The sequence below is a fragment of the Lolium rigidum genome, chromosome 5 (genome assembly GCF_022539505.1).
Source record: "Lolium rigidum isolate FL_2022 chromosome 5, APGP_CSIRO_Lrig_0.1, whole genome shotgun sequence".
In the NCBI taxonomy this organism is placed as follows: Eukaryota; Viridiplantae; Streptophyta; class Magnoliopsida; order Poales; family Poaceae; genus Lolium; species Lolium rigidum.
Window position 1 is genome coordinate 207,465,018 of NC_061512.1, and position 6,012 is coordinate 207,471,029.

The following is a 6,012-nucleotide window of genomic DNA, read 5'->3' on the forward strand; positions in this document are numbered from 1 at the left end:
GATTATTGTATTGAAGCACATAGGAGAGAGATGAACCACATAGCTACCGGTACAGCCCCGAGCCTCGATGGAGAACTACTCCCTCCTCATGGGAGCAGCAGCGGTGATGAAGATGGCGGTGGAGATGGCAGCGGTGTCGATGGAGAAGCCTTCCGGGGGCACTTCCCCGCTCCGGCAGGTGCCGGAACGAGAGACTCTGTCCCCAGATCTTGGCTTCGCGATGGCGGCGGCTGTGGAAGGTTTTCCGTATCGTGGTTTTTCGCATCAGGGGTTTCGCGACGGAGGCTTTATATAGGCGAAGAGGCGGCGTAGGAGGGTCGAAGGGGTGGCCACACCATAGGCTGGCGCGGCCAGGGCCTGGGCCGCGCCGGCCTATGGTCTGGGGGCCCAGTGCCCCCCCTCTGGTCCTTCCCGGGTGTTCTGGATGCTTCCGGTGAAAATAGGAACCTGGGTCTTCGTTTCGTCCAATTCCGAGAATATTTCGTTACTAGGATTTCGAAACCAAAAACAGCAGAAAACGAGAACTGGCACTTCGGCATCTTGTTAATAGGTTAGTTCCAGAAAATGCACGAATATGACATAAAGTGTGCATAAAACATGTAGGTATCATCAATAATATGGCATAGAACATAAGAAATTATCGATACGTCGGAGACGTATCAAGCATCCCCAAGCTTAGTTCTCGCTCGTCCCGAAGCGAGTAAAACGATAACAAAGATAATTTCGAAGTGATATGCCATCATAACCTTGATCATACTATTTGTGAACATATGTAGTGAATGCAGCGATCAAAACAATGGTAATGACATGAGTAAACAAGTGAATCATAAAGCAAAGACTTTTCATGAATAGCACTTCAAGACAAGTATTAATAAGTCTTGCATAAGAGTTAACTCATAAAGCAATAAATCAAAGTAAAGGCATTGAAGCAACACAAAGGAAGATTAAGTTTCAGCGGTTGCTTTCAACTTGTAACATGTATATCTCATGGATAATTATCAACATAGAGTAATATAACAAGTACAATATGCAAGTATGTAGGAATCAATGCACAGTTCACACAAGTGTTTGCTTCTTGAGGTGGAGAGAGATAGGTGAACTGACTCAACATAAAATTAAAGAGAATGGTCCTTCAAAGAGGAAAGCATCGATTGCTGGATTTGTGCTAGAGCTTTTATTTTGAAAACATGAAACAATTTTGTCAACGGTAGTAATAAAGCATATGAGTTATGTACATTATATCTTACAAGTTGCAAGTCTCATGCATAGTATACTAATAGTGCCCGCACCTTGTCCTAATTAACTTGGACTACCGGATCTTTGCAATGCACATGTTTTAACCAAGTGTCACAATGGGGTACCTCCATGCCGCCCGTACAAAGGTCTAAGGAGAAAGCTCGCATTTTGGATTTCTCGCTTTTGATTATTCTCAACTTAGACATCCATACCGGGACAACATGGACAACGAGATAATGGACTCCTCTTTAATGCATAAGCATGTGGCAACAATTATTATTCTCATATGAGATTGAGGATATATGTCCAAAACTGAAACTTCCACCATGAATCATGGCTTTAGTTAGCGGCCCAATGCTCTTCTCTAACAATATGCATGCTCCAACCATGAAGGTGGTAGATCTCTCTTACTTCAGACAAGACGGACATGCATAGCAACTCACATGATATCCAACAAAGAATAGTTGATGGCGTCCCCAGAAACATGGTTATCGCACAACAAGCAACTTAATAAGAGATAAAGTGCATAAGTACATATTCAATACCACAATAGTTTTTAAGCTATTTGTCCCATGAGCTATATATTGCAAAGGTGAATGATGGAATTTTAAAGGTAGCACTCAAGCAATTTACTTTGGAATGGCGGATAAATACCATGTAGTAGGTAGGTATGGTGGACACAAATGGCATAGTGGTTGGCTCAAGTATTTTGGATGCATGAGAAGTATTCCCTCTCGATACAAGGTTTAGGCTAGCAAGGTTATTTGAAACAAACACAAGGATGAACGGTACAGCAAAACTCACATAAAAGACATATGGTAAACATTATAAGACTCCATACCGTCTTCCTTGTTGTTCAAAACTCAATACTAGATGTTATCTAGACTCTAGAGAAACCAAATATGCAAACCAAATTAGCAAGCTCTAAGTATTTCTTCATTAATGGGTGCAAAGTATATGATGCAAGAGCTTAAACATGAGCACAACAATTGCCAAGTATCAAATTATCCAAGACATTTTAGAGTTACTACATGTAGCATTTTCTAATTCCAACCATATAACAATTTAACGAAGAAGAAACTTCGCCATGAATACTATGAGTAGAACCTAAGGACATATTTGTCCATATGCTACAGCGGAGCGTGTCTCTCTCCCATAAAGTGAATGCTAGGATCCATTTTATTCAAACAAAACAAAAAACAAAAACAAACCGACGCTCCAAGCAAAGTGCATAAGATGTGACGGAATAAAAATATAGTTTCGGGGGAGGAACCCGATAATGTTGTCGATGAAGAAGGGGATGCCTTGGGCATCCCCAAGCTTAGACGCTTGAGTCTTCTTAAAATATGCAGGGGTGAACCACCGGGGCATCCCCAAGCTTAGAGCTTTCACTCTCCTTGATCATATTGCATCATACTCCTCTCTTGATCCTTGAAAACTTCCTCCACACCAAACTCGAAACAACTCATTAGAGGGTTAGTGCATAATAAAAATTCACATGTTCAGAGGTGACACAATCATTCTTAACACTTCTGGACATTGCATAAAGCTACTGGACATTAATGGATCAAAGAAATTCATCCAACATAGAAAAAGAGGCAATGCGAAATAAAAGGCAGAATCTGTCAAAACAGAACAGTCCATAAAGATGGATTTTATTAGGCCACCAGACTTGCTCAAATGAAAATGCTAAAATTGAATGAAAGTTGCGTACATATCTGAGGATCACTCACGTAAATTGGCTTAATTTTCTGAGTTACCTACAGAGAATTAGACCCAGATTCGTGACGAGCAAAGAAATCTGTTTCTGCGCGAGTAATCCAAATCTAGTATCAACCTTTCTATCAACGACTTTACTTGGCACAACAAAACACAAAACTAAGATAAGGAGAGGTTTCTACAGTAGTAAACAACTTCCAAGACACAAATATAAAACAAAGTACTGTAGCAAAATAACACATGGGTTATCTCCCAAGAAGTTCTTTCTTTATAGCCATTAAGATGGGCTCAAGCAATTTTAATGATGCACTCGCAAGAAATAGTATTTGAAGCAAAAGAGAGCATCAAGAGGCAAATTCAAAACACATTTAAGTCTAAAATGCTTCCTATGCATAGGAATCTTGTAAATAAACAAGTTCATGAAGAGCAAAGTAACAAGCATAGGAAGATAAAACAAGTGTAGCTTCAAAAATTTCAGCACATAGAGAGGCATTTTAGTAATATGAAAATTTCTACAACCATATTTTCCTCTCTCATAATAACTTTCAGTAGCAACATGAGCAAACTCAACAATATAACTATCACATAAAGCATTCTTATCATGAGTCTCATGCATAAAATTATTACTCTCCACATAGGCATAATCAATTTTATTAGTTGTAGTGGGAGCAAATTCAACAAAGTAGCTATCATTATTATTCTCATCAAGTGTAGGAGGCATAGTATAATCACAACAAAATTTACTCTCCATAGTAGGTGGCACCAAAAGACCACTATCATTATAATCATAAATAGGAGGCAAAGTATCATCGAAGAAAATTTTCTCCTCAATGCTTGGGGGACTAAAAAGATCATGAAAACCAGCTTCCCCAAGCTTAGAACTTTCTATATCATTATCAACAATGGAGTTCAAAGCGTTCATACTAATATTACTACCAGCATGCAAATAAGATTCCATAGGTTTTTTAATTTTCGCATCAAACAATCCATGTTTTAAATCAGGAAATAGAATAAGAAGCTCACTGTTGTCCATTATGCCAAACTAGTGTAAACAAGAAACAAAAAGATGCAATTGCAGGATCTAAAGGAAATAGCTTCGAGCACAAACACAATGGCGCCAGAAAAGTACTGTTACCTGGAACCGGAGTATGAGTGCCTTTTTACCTTTCCTCCCCGGCAACGGCGCCAGAAAAAGTGCTTGATGTCTACGGGAGCTTCTATTCTTGTAGACAGTGTTGGGCCCCCAAGAGCAGAGGTTTGTAGAACAGCAGCAAGTTTTCCCTTAAGTGGATCACCCAAGGTTTATCGAACTCGTGGAGGAAGAGGTCAAAGATATCCCTCTCATGCAACCCCGCAACCACAAAGCAAGAAGTCTCTTGTGTCCCCAACACACCTAATAGGTGCACTAGTTCGGCGAAGAGATAGTGAAATACAGGTGGTATGAATAAGTAGTAGCAACGGCACCGGAAAAGTGCTTTGCCTAGGACAAGAAACAAGCGATAGTAACGCAGCAGTAGTAACGCAGCAAGTAGTAACGCAGAAAAACAAGTAAACAAGCAGCGATAGCGTATTTAGGAACAAGGCCTAGGGATTAGACTTTCACTAGTGGACACTCTCAACATTGATCACATAACAGTAATAGATAAATGCATACTCTACACTTTTGTTGGATGATGAACACATTGCGTAGGATTACACGAACCCTCAATGCCGGAGTTAACAAGCTCCACAATAATGCTCATATTTTAGTAACCTTTAGTGTAAGATAGATCAAAAGACTAAACCAAGTACTAGCATAGCATGCACACTCTCACCTTCATGCATATGTAGGAGGAATAGATCACATCAATATTATCATAGCAATAGTTAACTTCGCAATCTACAAGAGATCATGATCATAGCATAAACCAAGTACTAACACGGTGCACACATCTGTCACCTTTGCACACGTGCGGGAGGAATAAAACTACTTTAATAACATTGCTAGAGTAGCACATAGATAAATTGTGATACAAACATATTGCAATCATAAAGAGATATAAATAAGCACCTCACTATGCCATTCATCGGTGAATAAGTATTCTCGTGAAATATAGCCTAAGAGACCCACACGGTGCACACACTCGTCACCTTTACACACGTGGGACAAGGAGTCTCCGGAGATCACATAAGTAAAACTCACTTGACTAGCATAATGACATCTAGATTACAAGCATCATCATATGAATCTCAATCATGTAAGGCAGCTCATGAGATTATTGTATTGAAGCACATAGGAGAGAGATGAACCACATAGCTACCGGTACAGCCCCGAGCCTCGATGGAGAACTACTCCCTCCTCATGGGAGCAACGAGCGGTGATGAAGATGGCGGTGGAGATGGCAGCGGTGTCGATGGAGAAGCCTTCCGGGGCACTTCCCCGCTCCGGCAGGGTGCCGGAACGGAGACTCCTGTCCCCCGCGATCTTGGCTTCGCGATGGCGGCGGCTCCGGAAGGTTTTCCGTATCGTGGTTTTTCGCATCGGGGGTTTCGCGACGGAGGCTTTATATAGGCGAAGAGGCGGCGCAGGAGAGTCGAAGGGTGGCCACACCATAGGCTGGCGCGGCCGGGGCCCGGGCCGCGCCGGCCTATGGTCCGGGGGCCCGGTGCCCCCTCTCGGTCCTTCCCGGTGTTCTGGATGCTTCCGGTGAAAATAGGAACCCGGGTCTTCGTTTCGTCCAATTCCGAGAATATTTCGTTACTAGGATTTCTGAAACCAAAAACAGCTAGAAAACAGAACCGGCACTTCGGCATCTTGTTAATAGGTTAGTTCCAGAAAATGCACGAATATGACATAAAGTGTGCATAAAACATGTAGGTATCATCAATAATATGGCATAGAACATAAGAAATTATCGATACGTCGGAGACGTATCAAGGATCATTTCGTAAATCTGCCACGCATGTGTCTGCATAGGCCAACTTTTTCGTTAAAAGAGAAATGAAAGGGGTTATCTGGAAATACTCCGATCCAACAAAGCAGCCAGCTAGCGCCACAAGTCATGCTCTGATAGGCTC